Source organism: Tamandua tetradactyla, chromosome 14 (genome assembly GCF_023851605.1).
Source record: "Tamandua tetradactyla isolate mTamTet1 chromosome 14, mTamTet1.pri, whole genome shotgun sequence".
Classification (NCBI taxonomy): Eukaryota; Metazoa; Chordata; class Mammalia; order Pilosa; family Myrmecophagidae; genus Tamandua; species Tamandua tetradactyla.
The window spans coordinates 60,159,613-60,174,090 of record NC_135340.1 but is presented as its reverse complement, the minus strand read 5'-3'; the positions used below and the strand labels follow the sequence as shown (position 1 = coordinate 60,174,090).

Sequence of the window (14,478 nt, the reverse complement as noted above, 5' to 3'; positions counted from 1 at the left end):
GAGTCTTTATCTCCTGGTATCTCGAAGTTTCTGTTGGTTCGATATATTTGGCCAAGGAAATGGACTCAGCTCGTTTGCAATTCACAAGCATGCTACATTTTTGTTAAGCACTGAATCATTCTTAAAAGGTTTGCTTTCAGCAGGTCTCTCAATAAGAATAATTAGTTGAATACCTGTTCCGCATACTGAGCTTTGGTCTAGGTGTTACGGTGTGAGACACAGGAAATAAAGACACCAACAAGTCTGTCCTTCTCTTCATCCCACCCGTCCCCTTAAACCATAAACACAATTGACAATGACAAGGGAATATGGTTAAGGAAATTTAGGGGGAAGTGCAAACACTCCACTGTGTTGTCCTCTTCTTTATAATCCTTGCATTTCTGGGCTATTGCCAAAGGCCTTCAGGAAGTACCGAGGATTAGCAGTACCATGGATCTGAGGATTCACAATGGACCCCCTCACACACTTAACTGTGTTTGTAAGACAGAAAGACATTTTTCTAACAGATGAGTGGGGATGGATTCTCTCTCCTACTTAAGTTGTACTTTTCTTCATGGGCACCAAAGCAGTGACACTTATGTCCCAAGATCTCTGAGTTTTTGTTGTGAAACAACTTTCCATCTTTATCTGCACCCCACCCTTCTTCCACAGAACTCAGGAACCAAGAGACAAATCTGAGTGGCTGCCAGGCTGGAATGTCAGAGAAGGAACAGTCCTTCCTGCCAATGGCTCAAGACAGGGTACTGGGTCAACCTTGTCTCTCTCATTCTCTCTTCCTTTAAGATGAAGGCCCTACTCAGGAGAATTCCATGTCACTAATGTAATAAATTCCAGTAGGTATGCTTCCCCAGTTATGCTCAGGTGCCCAGATGCAATTTATGCACAGTCTCTATCCCTAACTCACAATACCACAAAGTAAAAGGTTAGAAGAGGTAAAGCGTCAATTATTTAGTTTTGATCAAATTCATTAACAAGATATATAAAATTTGCTAACTGCAAATAATCTGGAGAAAGTTGAAAGCAAAGAATATATGAGGGGGCCAAATAGATGAGTTATTTTCATATTTTTGCAGGAGCCTAGTTTTTCTGTTTTCTGGTGCTTAGAAAGGTTGTATGGACTCCTTGATTTTCTTGAATCTTCTCATGCCTGATAAAACCAGCAGGAGAGCCTTTGGCTTTGTCTGGCTGGCTCTTGAAAGACTTCCTTCTTGCTTTTGATGTAGTTACTCTGGTTTCCTAGTCATTTCTGAACTGATTTTTCACATCCAACAGTAGGACGCTATCCCCTTTGAAAAGATAACATCTCTTTAAAATCATTCTCTCTAGCAGTTCTCAAACTTGTACATCAGAATCACCAGAAGGCCTTGTTAAAATTCAGATTGTTGGGCCCCATCCTCAGAGTTTTTGATTAAGTAGGTCTAGGGTAGGGCCTGAAAATTTGAATTTCTCACGTTTCCAAGTGATGCCAAGGCTGCTGGTCCAAATGACACACTTTAGGAACTAGTGCTTTAACCCAGCATCCAGTTCCTTTGGGTTTCTAAAGTGAGTGGCATGTCAAGATTATCATGCAGATGGAATCAGGGAACCACCATAAAATAGACGCTTGGGTTGTATATATATATTTCTCCTCTCCTCTCACCTTGAGGCCCCACTCAAGAAGTATACCGTTTCCACGTTTCCTGCCATATTTTGTATATTCTGGCTTTGGGGATGAGAATTACAATAACATGTTTCTGTGGACTTTTCAGATAGCTGCCCAGTTATCAAGTCTCTTCATCAGTTGAACCCAGTGGTTTGAAAAATCTTTAAAGCAAAGCTTTACTGCTGTTTTCAACCAGCTTTACAAAAAATAAAATTAGACTAAAGTAGCCAAGTCCCCCTTCCATCTCCAGGGCTAAAGTGCCTAATTGTACAGCTGTTATTACAGTCCCTGCTGAGCTTGCTCACAACTAAAGGGTTGCACAGAGTTATAAAAAGGCTACCTTAAAAATGCACTTTGGATTCAACTTGACCTCCACCAGTCCATCATATCATCCATGGCTTTTTTTTTTTTCCTTGAACAGGTTTATTCTTTTGTGAAACAAGTTCTTGAGTAACTGCAAATCTCTAAGGGATTTAAACCCTACCAAAGTGGATCAGGAGATAAGAGCTAACTTTTGAGTACTTAGTATGATACTCGGCATATAGTAAGTGCTTAAAAGGCATATCTTTTAATCCTTTCACCAACCTTCAAAGATACTGATCATTGTTCCCTTTATAGATGAATAAATAAATGATATTAATTGCCTAGACCCAGCTCTAGCCAGTGACACAACTGAACCCAGGGAATGTGAGTATAAAAATGCTTTTAATCCCAATATAATAGCAAAAGAGTCTTGGTATTCCATGACAAGTCCTTCTCTTAATATTTATAAAATAGTACTGCCAAACAGTGGTTAGGGGTTCAAGCACTGGAATCAGATAGACTCAGGTTTACAAACTAACTCTGCCACTTACTAGCTATGCTACTGGCCAGTGCATTTTTTAGGCTGGAAAAACTCTCAGAAATGTATTAAACACTCGAAGAGTAGATTATATCACTTATGGTAACCAGGAATTGAAGCAGGCAGCAATTAAGGGAAAAAGCATTGGTCACTTCAAAATGTGGCATGTTCACTGAAGCTGGAAAAATTACTACTATGACAAATAAGTAAAACATCTAGAGAGAAGAAAACAAGGCCTGTGGTCCAAGAAGTAATCAAAAGAACAAAGACACCATATTGCACTTTTCAATTGCCCGGGTAGTTTTAAATAAATGGAGAAAGTACCTTTCAAAAGCTACTATAGCAGGGAAAAATTCCATCAAGCATTTATGTAGTAAATTTCTATATATTTTTTAAAGGATTCTTGATCTTTACCTGAACTGTACATGAGGGAAAAGTAGCCCCCTCAGGTAGGTGTTCTCTCTGCTTGCAGAAGCAAACAGAAGGACCTAAAATTGGAGGCAAGCTGGGATCCCAAGAAGGGGAAGAGAAGGGCCATTCATAAATTCCATGGCTATTTTAAGATACTTGACCAATGGCCTTTGTGTAGTTTAGGGCAAACTACTGCCCTTAAGATACATGTTCAACCTCAAAAGTTGTATTCTGAATTAGAGTAATGCATCCGAGTACCTCGGCCTGCTGGATGTCAAAAGACAATACCTGGGGTGATCTGTGAGGTTTGAACAGATACATATTTTAGAGGAATTTTCTAGGACTGTGCCTCTTCTACTCCAAATGATGCATAATCAGGTTTCTCTGCTGTACTCCAGTAAGTGATGTTAACAGTCAAGGAAAAGAGAAAAAGTATTGGATCACTCCTTAGACACTAATCAGCTGCAGAAAGGTATTTGGCAAAAGTGTCCTCCCAAGAATAGTCTATATCAAGTGGAGAGAACATGTCGCCGAAGGGGCAATGGGTACGAACTTTCACATCCACAGTAAGTATCCAGCAGGCAGGAAGGTGGCTTTAGGCAGTAACTGGATGCAAGTAGATTTGAGATATCCAGCTCGGGACTAAAATCATCTTCTACAACTTCTTCCTTCACTGAAATGGTAAATTCAGGGCGCTTGTTCTCTGAGGGGCTGAAGGGTGCTTCCTCAATTTTCACTACCACATTAGCTTGGCTCTCTGTCTCAGAGACCAGGGGCTTGGAACATACATGGCCAAAACGAATGAGTTCATTAATGGCTTCCAGTTTGGCTGATGATGGTCCCAGCCATGGAGAAGGGGAAGCTGGTAAGTAACGGAGTCCTTCTTTGGGAGCTCCTCCAGGCTGGGAGACTCTGAGGAAGGACATCTGAAGAACACAACTAGGTCCAGGTTACCGAGAATGCCCCACAAGACATCAGACTCAGAGTCTGAAGAGTCAACGTCGTCAGAATCCCTGGGAAATGTTCTGGAGGGCTGACAGCCAGGCCTGCACCTGCCGCAGAGGTGAACTTAGTCTGAGTGCTGCGGCCTCAGCACACCCGGCCACTGGCCTCGCTCCAATCCCCTTGGTCTCCGCCTCCTCTTCAGTAACCAAGGCATCCATCCCCAAGCGCTGTCTTAACTCCTGGTTCTCAACTACAAAGCCATGATTTTTTTCTCATGAAAGCTGATTGTCTAGCAAAAGTCTTTGGTTCTTTTCCAAATCTACCACTTGTTCCAGCTCACTTATTCGAGCTTTCTTTCAGTCTCTGGCAGTCCGGGCTGCTGCTCTGTTCTTCAGTTCCCTTTGCAGCGCTTTGTCCTCCAGGCTCAAGTGCATGAGGCACTGCTGCTTGCTCGCCTGGGGCTGGCCCCTCGCTGCCCCGGCACCAGGAGTGGCAAAGCTCTGCCTGCCGGGCTGTGGCGGCGGCAGCAGGTTTGCTGGACAGAAGAAGTCCTTTTGGGTCCCTGGCACCTGGGCTCGGCATGGCTGCCACCTCCGCCACCACAGCCACAGCCTGGAGCCCGTAGGTGCCCAGACATGGCTTTCTTTTTTCGCATGGGCAGGCACCAGGAACCGAACCCGTGTCTCCAGCATGGCAGGCAAGAAATTCTGCCACTGAGCCACCATTGCACTGCCCCCAGCCATAGCTTTTTAAAATAATATTTTTAATTACCCGTTTTGTCTCCACGAATTCACAGCTATCAATTGAGAAAAACATTAAGGCAATACAGAAATGTTTATTTTTCAAGCAACAGACATTTTCTGTTTTGCTCTAGTCTAATTATATCGTATGTTTAATGATGTTCATTTAATCATCCAGTGGGCTGATTGGATGTCAGACACAACGGGGAAACGATTACAAACTGCTCTGTTGTTGAAACTCACATTCCAACTCACCCGGGGGGTAGACTTGGCACTTGAACTACCAGAATCTAGACTTTCCTTCCCCATGCCCGCGTGAGGAGGTGGTAGTTCAGAGTTGAGAAAGCTGGCATTTTATGAGGTCAGGTATTCATAAAGCTTCATGCAGGTTGGAAAATAAAGAGGCCAGGAATGTGAAAGAATATGGTGCAATTTCTTTACCTTCAGTGGCCAGCTGCACTGCTACAGGCTTTATAGATGCTTTCACATATTGATGCTGGTTTCAGGTTTTCTAAGAAATCATTTTTCCTTTAACATGCTCTCTGAAATTGGAGCCAAATCAAAGACTACCAATATGCTGTTGAAACTCACATTCTAACTCACCTGGAGAGTAGACTTGGTGCTTGAACTATGAGAATCTAGCTTTGATATTTGTTCAACATTCAACAAATATTGATCAGGTGCCTTCTGTGTGTCAAGCATTTAACATTTAATACATGTTTTATTTAAAATTTTCTCTTTTCTCCTTAAATTTTAGCACTAAAAGAGGCATCGTGGTTTGGTGGAAAGCCTCAGGTCTAGAATAAGCCAGACTTCCTGCAACTGTCACCTGGGCAAATCAGGCAGCCCCTGACCTTGAGTTTTCACGTTTGAAGAGTCAGCTGTATCTTATCAGTAGCTCTCAAACTGTTAAACCACCAATTGCTGTGCTCCACTCCCAAGTTTCTGATTCAGTTGGTCTGGGATAGGGCCCAGGAATTTGCAGTTTTCAGCGAGTTCCCAGGTGAAGTTGATGCTTCTGGTCCAGGGACCACACTTTGACTAGCGTAGAGCAGTTATTGTCCAAAAGTTTTCATTCTTGCTCTACAAGTTGTCCTGGTCATTTGGCTGAGAGAACAGGCTTTTGTGGTGGTGGTGGTGGTGGTTTATGTCTGTGGCTGTTGGCGTCTCTGGGTTGCTGCTTCTTTAGCACCACGTCTAGAATATATGAGGCAAAAAAGAAAAAAAGGATTACATCATCATGTAATTCCTCAGTTAAAGGTCCCTAGCCAGTCTGCCTTCTCTTTCTAGTTTCAGAGTTTTATATTTGTTTTACATAAAATGTATAGGATATTTAATTGTACAGAGCAGGAAGAATGGGGGAAAGTATGTCTTCCCCACCTTGCAGAAACAGCAGTCTGTGGGACCATACTTTGAGAACCACTGCATTAGAAGATCGCTCAAATCCCTTCCCACTGTAACACTCTATAATCATAATCACAAACAAAAGTGCCTCCGTGAATTCATGAAATGTATGGCAGAGCAGAGAAAGCAACACAGAGAAGAAATAAAGTTGGCTCTTTGGGCCTCTCTGTATCCTTTCTTTGTCCTTTTGTTCTGTTTAGCACTACTGCATCCAATGTCTGTGGATCCTCAGCTGACATCTACCTGCCAAGGTTCATCTTCCAGACCACATCACCAAAGCAGTATTCGGGATTCTACTCTTCGCTAACCTAGGGCCCATTCTCCAGACCCTCCTTCTTTGCTGCAACTAATCTCCAAAACCTTTCTGTGAGTGGTATGGGTGGGAGCCAAATGACCATTTGCCTCCATGGTAATGGTTTTACAGGAACATCATTTTTCCTTAACTCAGAAGAGAGACTGGTGGTGATTTGAGTCAACCTAGGCACAGCTGGCATCACTTCTTGCCTAGTTTTCCATAATAGTTCCCCAACTGCTTTTCCTCCATATACTTTTGCCCCTTCTAGTCTCCTTTCCACAGCAAAACCTGAGTGATCTTTTTAAGATGAGAATCTCATGACCTCCTTAGCACCTTCAGTGACTCCCCGCAGATCTTAAAACAGTACAATACTTGGTATGTCCGACACGGCCCTGCATGGCTGGCCCCTGCCCACCTTTCAGCCTCTTTCATGCCACTTACCCTTGGCTGCCTGCACCTAATCACAACAGTCTTCCCTGGTTTCCTCAATGACCTTCTTTGGTTTCATACTCCTTCCTACCACTGGACTTTAACTCTTGCTGCTCATTCTCCCTAAAATGTTCTCCCTATTCAAACTCAACTCAAGCTCATCTTCCTTCAAATTTCTACTCAAGGTTTTCCCTGATCACTGGACCTGGTCATATCCTACCATCACTGACTGTGCCAGTTTGAAACTGTTGTGTACTCCAGAAAAGCCATGTTCTTTAATCCTCATTCATTATTGCTGGATGGGAGCTTTTTTATTGTTTCCATGGAGATATGACCCACTCAATTATGGGTGGAAGCCTTTGATTAAGTAGTTTCCCTGGAGAAGTGTCCCCACACATTCAAGGTGGGGTTGCTTACTGGTGTCCTTTAAAAGGGAACCATTTTGGAAGAAGCTTCAGAATCCATATAACCAGAGACCTTTGGAAATATGGAAGGAAAATGTCCCCAGAGAAGACATTTAAACGAGAAGCCAGAGGCCCCAGCAGATGCCAGCCATGTGCCTTCACTGCTGTCAGAGGTGTTCCAGACTCATCGGCCTTTCTTGAACCACAGTATCTTCCTCTGGATAGTCTAGTTTGGGCATTTAATAGCCTTAAAACTGTAAACTTGCAACTTAATAAATTCCCTTTTTAAAAGCCATTCCTTTTTGGTATATTCGTATTCTGGAAGCTTTAACAAACGTTTTAGTGTTTTAACTCATTTAAGTGAGTTAATCATTTCAATTAAAATGAGTGTTTTAACTCATTTATACACTGTCTGACTTTTCTTCAGAGCTTCTATGCTCAAATAATCACAAAATCTTTTCTGGGGGTACACATTATATCACCAGCACAATGTCTGACACACCCACTAAATCTCTCTTAAGTGAAGTCCATTTGAGCAGGAGACATTCCCCTAGAAACAGCACATCTTAATCATCTGTGCTGTGAAAAACAAAAAAGAAAAAGCTCATTTTGTTTCACTTCAGTCAGTAGTGCCTGACACAAAGTGGTTGTTCAAATATACAGGAGACATCAAAGATTTTCATAGTTCATTTCACGAGTTAAAGAATAGCATTGTGTTCAACCCTCAACACAGTACTCACATGCCATTCACAAGGGCTCTGTCGGAGACTTGGGCTAATTCTCCAATATGTGTACAACTCCATAGCATATTATTTACCCCACAAACGTATGGTTCAATAATGGCCCGTAAGACTTCAACTCAATGCTTAATTTAAATGACTGTTCAGCCTCCTGGCTTTAAGTCAAATTTGCATAGAAAATCTGTCATGAGTTTCCTAGGCATATCCTCAACTACTGATATAACTGCTGGCTCAGAGCTCAAGATAGTTTTGTCTCTCACCTGATGAACAATTTCAGACCTAGCCAACTCAAACATTGAAATTTTATGAATTGCTTTTCTTGTTCACATAGCATACATATGATGGATTTGCTCTCATCAAAAACAAAATAATAGCTAGATATTAAATATGGAATGCTAAATTCAGCTAAGAGTCATCACTTTCTTTGACATTTTCCAGAGTCACAGATACTATATGGTGAATAAATATGTATCCATCCAGGGCCTCACAGGTGCAAGAATCTCAACAAACCTCAGGCCTCAGACTAAATCATAATAATGGTTTATATATGATCAAGATTCCGCCTCATTAAATATAATTTTCACAAACTATACAACTTCAATGAGCATATATTTGCAGGTATTCTTAAAAGGAAACATATTTGGAAGCATTGCATTTATAGAATTGAGCTAAAGATAGCTATTATAGAACAAAAAAAAACATTCTATATAATACAAAGTACATGCAACACAACTCTACTGCAAGAATTGTTATTCAAAGCTTCACCTTGATGAACAAACTTGGCTTGGACGACAAGCAAATTCAACTAATCAGAATTCTTGAATGTTCTAATCACAAATGATCGTATGCCCAGAGAAGTCTGTATGTGCCAACTGTCAGAATTTAGTAACTAAGCTATGCTGGTAGTTGCTGTAATGTTTTATAAAAAACTTAAATCAATTGAAAAGTGTGAAATATCAAAACATAGCTACCAATAAGTAGGAAAGAGCATGATATGACCAGAAAATTTTAACTAAATCATGCAAAAAATAAAGATAAAAGGTGATTTGAGGGGTGGAAGGGTAGTTCAGTGGTAGAATTTTCGCCCATCATGCAAGAGACCCAGTTGCGATTCCCGGTCCATGGACTTCCCAAAAAAAAAAAAAAAATTCAACAAATGATGCTGCAATAACAGGATACTCACATGGAAAACTGATGCAATGTGACCCTGCCATATAGCATACAAAAATAAGTAAATAAAGGTGATTTGAGAGAAATTTCTTTGACCTAAGGTTAGAGTGATAAACAGCATCATTTTAAGTGCTCATTCTAAAATAACACAGGAGCTGCCTAGAAAGGCTTAACAGAATTGACAGCTGGGGTTTGAACTTAGCAGGAAAGAATGATCAATTTGCAATATCTGCCATGTGATTGAGAAAAAAGGGTGATGGAACAACAAACACTATGTTTTGCTATCCTTAACCTAGGGTCTTTCTGGTTTTACACTTACTTCTGACTTCTCCTTAGCTTTACCGGCAAAAGCAATTGGCTTTATTTTGGGTGATAGTTTTCACAAAGAAATAGTGTTTGAGTAATAAAGTTTTCACTTCAGCAGAATTTCTACCTAATAAAGGCTAATACATACGGGAAAGTCAAGTCCCATGGGATACAGCAAGGTTTACCAGCTGGCTAAGTGACTTGCTGCTGTACAATAGCTTCATAACATGATCACTTCTTGCCTCTGCATTTTTTCAAATTACTACCCTGACTTTTAGGATCACTCACTATTAGTTAAGAGTGTGATGGTTAAATGTGTAAATGTGCGTACTTGGTTTGTACATGTGATTGCTTGCTTTTAGACACAGTCCTTGATATAAGCTGACAATTATAGCTGGAAAAGGAGATAGAGTACACAAATACACATGTAATTAATGCTAAGTTGGTGAATATAAAGAAAAGGAGCCTTCTTAGAAATGAGCCTTGAAGGATTAGCAGAATTTTGAAAGCAGGTAGCTGGAAGAGCATTTCAGACAGAGCCGACCTAGAAAAAAGTTTTAAACTTTAATTCATGCTGCTTTCTCCAAAGTCGCCATGATTACTTCACCCAAAATTACTGATTGCTTCATCTATGCTATCTCTCCACCCCTCTGTCACTTGGCTAAGTGTATTAGTGGATATTATCCTAGAACACACCAGGGAGAGAAAAAAAGAAACTGCACAGAGCAGGAAAACTACTGTTAAAGTCCATGGGTCCCTTTCTAACTTTTCTGGGCTTCCACAAGCAGATGATGCCATGAACAGGACGTATAGTATATTGTGTGAAAAGGAATAACAGAAAGTATGCAGGTTGATGACAGGACACATGCCACGTTGCTACTTCTGAACCCAAAGCATTTTGTGTGGTTGAGTCAGAGCACAAATGGTTTCTTTGCTCTATGCCACAGAGAAAATTTTGAATGATCTAAGCTTAGCCGGTTAAGAAGGCTCCTTGCCTAATCACAGAAACTTACCCCAAGCAGCTCCTCCATGGATGACAAAAGACCTGAAACCTGCATGTGTATATTCATCATACGCCTAAGCAAATCCGTGCTTGTGGCCAAGAACGTGATGTGGCAAATTGTCTTAGCACATTTCTTAGACAATAATCTATCATCCAATTTCATTAGTGAAAGTTTTACTGATCATATGTCTTTGAATAGAAAATATAGACTTCAGTGTAGCATTCATTTAGGCTAAATAATTCAAAAGCTTTGTATTTATTTTAGTAAAACGTTGGCTAAATGCACATTTTGGCATTAAATGGCATTGTCTTAAGTCAGATTCCATAGAAGTAGGGCCTGAGACAGAGAATCTTGTTCAAGTGTTATAGTGACAGAGGACTTTCAGGAGAAGGGGTGGGAGGGGAGCAGGACAGGGCAGGGAAACAAAGTGAAGCAAGTATGTGCTCCCAGCTAGAGACAAGCTTCACTCTGTTCCCTGGGGAAGCTCTGGAGTATGAATTGTATCACAGAGTTTAGTCGTACCTCGAGGGAAGAGGACTAGCCTTTGAATGTATTTTCTGGCAGCCATCAGCAAAGGTCAATTCCTAAAACCATCTGTGTTGATTATCAGCCAACACTGGGATATCAGGGTGGGACACCAACAGCCCTCACTGTAGGCATTTTCATTGCCATCTTGTCACCTACGACTGCTTCATTAAGCAAGTGATTTCTCCCACGTCACCTTCCTTTCCTCTAGCCCAGGGGTCAGTAACCATTTTCTGTAAAAGCAAGTAATTTAGACTTTGCAAGCCATATGTAGTCTCTGTTTCAACTATTGTAGTGTGGAAGCAGCCAAAGACAACATGTAAACAAATGAGCATGACTATGTCCCAATCAAACCTTATTTACAAAAACAGGCAGCAAGGCAAATTCGACCCATGGGCCATTGTCCTTTGCTCTATTCCATCCCCTTTCTTTCTGCTTCCTGATTTCTTTCCTTGACCACTCACCATTGCTTTCCCACACATGGAATCTCACATGTAATCACAAATAATCACTCCCATTAATTCCCCATTGTCTCTCCTTCCCACTTTCTCCCTCTTCTGCACTGCTTCCCTGTCATTTTCCTTTCCTTTCTATTCCTCTACTTATTCTTGTATTCAAACTTATTAAAATGCAGTATCATTTGAAGACCTCAAACAGTTGCTTATTACAGTTTCCACTGTTCTTTCTTCAATAATCTCTTTCCCTCTCATACCATCATACTTCTCTTCCAGTTCTTCACTCATTTCTGGATCACTGATATAGCCATCACTCCTAAAATTCAGTTCTCTCAGGCAGGTCTTGCAGAATATAGCAAAAACATTGTACCCATCAACTAAGTAACAAATTCTATACTTCCTACAAACAACTGAAGGAGTCCAGGTTTTCTGTTTGTCTTTCATCAGTTTAGGCATTTCCTTTGTACTATGAACACTGGTTCATGCTTTATCATCCTTCTTTGGAACAAGAAAGAATATTGATTCCCAAACAGTTCAATAGTCCAATCTAACCTCACGCCCTCATCAAGGAGGATCTAAGGACATTACATAATCAATATGCCAAAAAACAATTAGATGCAAGAGGTAAAATTTTCTGTGGAGCAGAGACAAATTTGTTTTCTGTATTGGCGATTCTTTTACTGTCTCCCTTTTAGATTGCTTTCTTCTAAGAAGAACTGATTTCTTGTGGCTGTTTTGAAAAGAATGGTCTAAAGCCTCCTTCCGTTTGGAAGGAGGAATTCTTCTAAGGCAGGGGTCCCAGAAGCAAGAAGGCATGGACATGCAGCAGAAATCTCTAGATTAGGCCTCTTCATAACACACTCTAAATGAGGTAAGACTGGGGTCCAAATCTCTGGCTACTAACAGAGCTGTCACTGGAGAGGACCCAAGGAGCAAACTCCTGGAGACTAACTAGAGTGGCAGCAATCACAGTAGATAGCTGTTCAAAGATTTGAGGACACAGGATCCCAGTTAAATCTTCTCCTAGACTCACATCCAGAGCAGTAAATCAGGAGGTGAGTTTACACAGAATGGTCCGGGATATGGAATACAGGTTCACTCAGAAATATCAAACTGCATGAGCAACTTTATTTTCTCCAAGAAAGTCTGAAATAAGGAGGAAAAAGCTTTGTCTTCAATAGATGCTCTCCATCACTGGTTCTAAAAGTTGTCTCAGTGGGGTTGAGGATTCATTTTAAGGGCTAAGGTAAGTAACTCCTGAATTACAAATATAAGAGTAATGATGTATCTGATACCATATGGAACAACAGGACTTGGTCTTAAATGTGGACACAGATTCATTTCTAGGGTGGGGTAAGCCAAGTTCAGATAAGAAAGTACAGTTTGGACTTTACAGTATGAAGAAATAGTAGAAGGAAGGGCACTGACTATACTATGTTTGTTTTCCCTCCTTCTATATTTCAGTGAGGGTTAGGGACTAACATTCCATGGAATGCAAATCTGTGAATTTTGTTTGTAGAAGTTTTTGTTATCCTTGGGGAGTAGCTTGCTTGCTAGAAAGTAGGAGGGTATCTTAATTTGGATTCCCAAGAAACAAACCCAAAGACAAAGAATCAAATACAAGTAAATTATCTGGGAGATGATCCAAGGAACACTGGGAAGGAATAGGAAAATGAGACAGCAAAGGAAAGGCAGTCAATAAAGGGTACGTTATCAAGTCAACTCCCACTACAGGCAAGTGGAGCTTCATCCCACTGGGGAGTTCTAGGAATCAATGCAGAATAGGCAATACAGGGATTTCCTATCCAAATTATTGATTAATAGATGCTTATGGGGCATTAATAATGTGGTACTTCTTTCTAGTCTACCTTGGACACTAGCAGAGGGGCTCCAACTGCTTTAGAAAACCCTCAGGCAAAGAAATACACTTGGTAGTAGTTGGAAGCCAGGAAGTGGACCACAGAAGTAATGCCTGAGGGGATATGGGGCACTAATAGCATCTCTTAAAACTCAACTGAGTGTGGGTTCTGAAGCCAAGTAGCAAGAACGCAGGGTGCAAAACAGATAGAAACATCTTGGTTTCTTTCTTTTGGAAATTTAAAGTATATGGCCTGAACCTAAATAGAAGTAAGAGCTCTTGACAGAGTCCTGGAGAAGGAGATACTATCTCAAATTGAGAAATTTTATCAAAAGACAGAAATGTTTCAGAGTTGTGCATACTTCCCTCTCCCCTTCCCTCTTTTTACTACAAATGACAATTTTAATGTAAGAGTCTTTTTGTCTGAAGAGCTATTCCACTTGAGATTTAAATTCAAGGGTGGTAGACTAGAGAATGGGAATTAATTAGCCTGATCTCTCTCTCTTCTCTCTCACTCTCATTCTCTTTCTTTTCCTAATCTGTTCTCTCTGTTTATATGATCCCCCAAATATAGTGCGTCTCTGTGGGGGTCTCTAGCTGGTAACAGAAAATTGGAGTTAAATTCTAGGATGTGTTTGGTGCTGAAAACACTGCTTTGCTTAGGAAATGCATATGCATAAGACAATTTGTATTTAAATTATAAGAATTTAATTCAGTATATTTGAGTTCTGACAGCTTCTTGGACCTTTGGAAATATGGTGGGCTTTAGACTAAGATAATTTAACTCTGGAAATACTAAAGGAGTGGGGCTGTTTCCTATGTAAGAAACCCCAGGCTGCAGCTACTGGAGAAGACACCTCAGAGCTGGGAGTGAGACAAATGAAATATTCTTTTGCATATTTTGTTATACCTTTAATTTCCCCTAAGAAGAAGTGATTGACCTTGACAAGAAAGAGAATTTTTAGAATTAAATCAAATACATGGGGTCAAGATGGAGTAACAGGAACTGTTTAATCCTCCCAATTTAAAGAACAGAAGACATGGACAAAACAGATGAAATCACAGTTTTTAGATACATAGCCGTATCGTGATCACTGAGAGAAGGAAACAGATAAGCTGAGCCTTACAACTGTACCCCTTTACTGCTTGGAGGCAGTTTTCAGACCTCGATGGAGGCAGTTTTCAGACCTCAACGCAGAGAAGAAGAATCCAAACAGAGCTCAGCACTCTCCTTGAATTGAGAAGACTGATACTGGAGCTCAAAAGCCTAAAGAAGCTTGAATTTGTGAGACAGAAATCCAAAATAGGA

General features: G+C 40.8%; 1 pseudogene across 1 annotated transcript in view; it reads right to left on the bottom strand.

The window, feature by feature from the left end:
- Window positions 1-241: 241 nt before the first annotated feature.
- LOC143656064 (uncharacterized) overlaps window positions 242-14,478 on the bottom strand; it is a 216,866-nt pseudogene continuing 202,629 nt past the window's right edge. The window contains exon 10 of the transcript XR_013162386.1: window positions 242-5,776. The product of XR_013162386.1 is annotated as an uncharacterized LOC143656064 (transcript). The remainder of the gene's footprint in view (window positions 5,777-14,478) is intronic.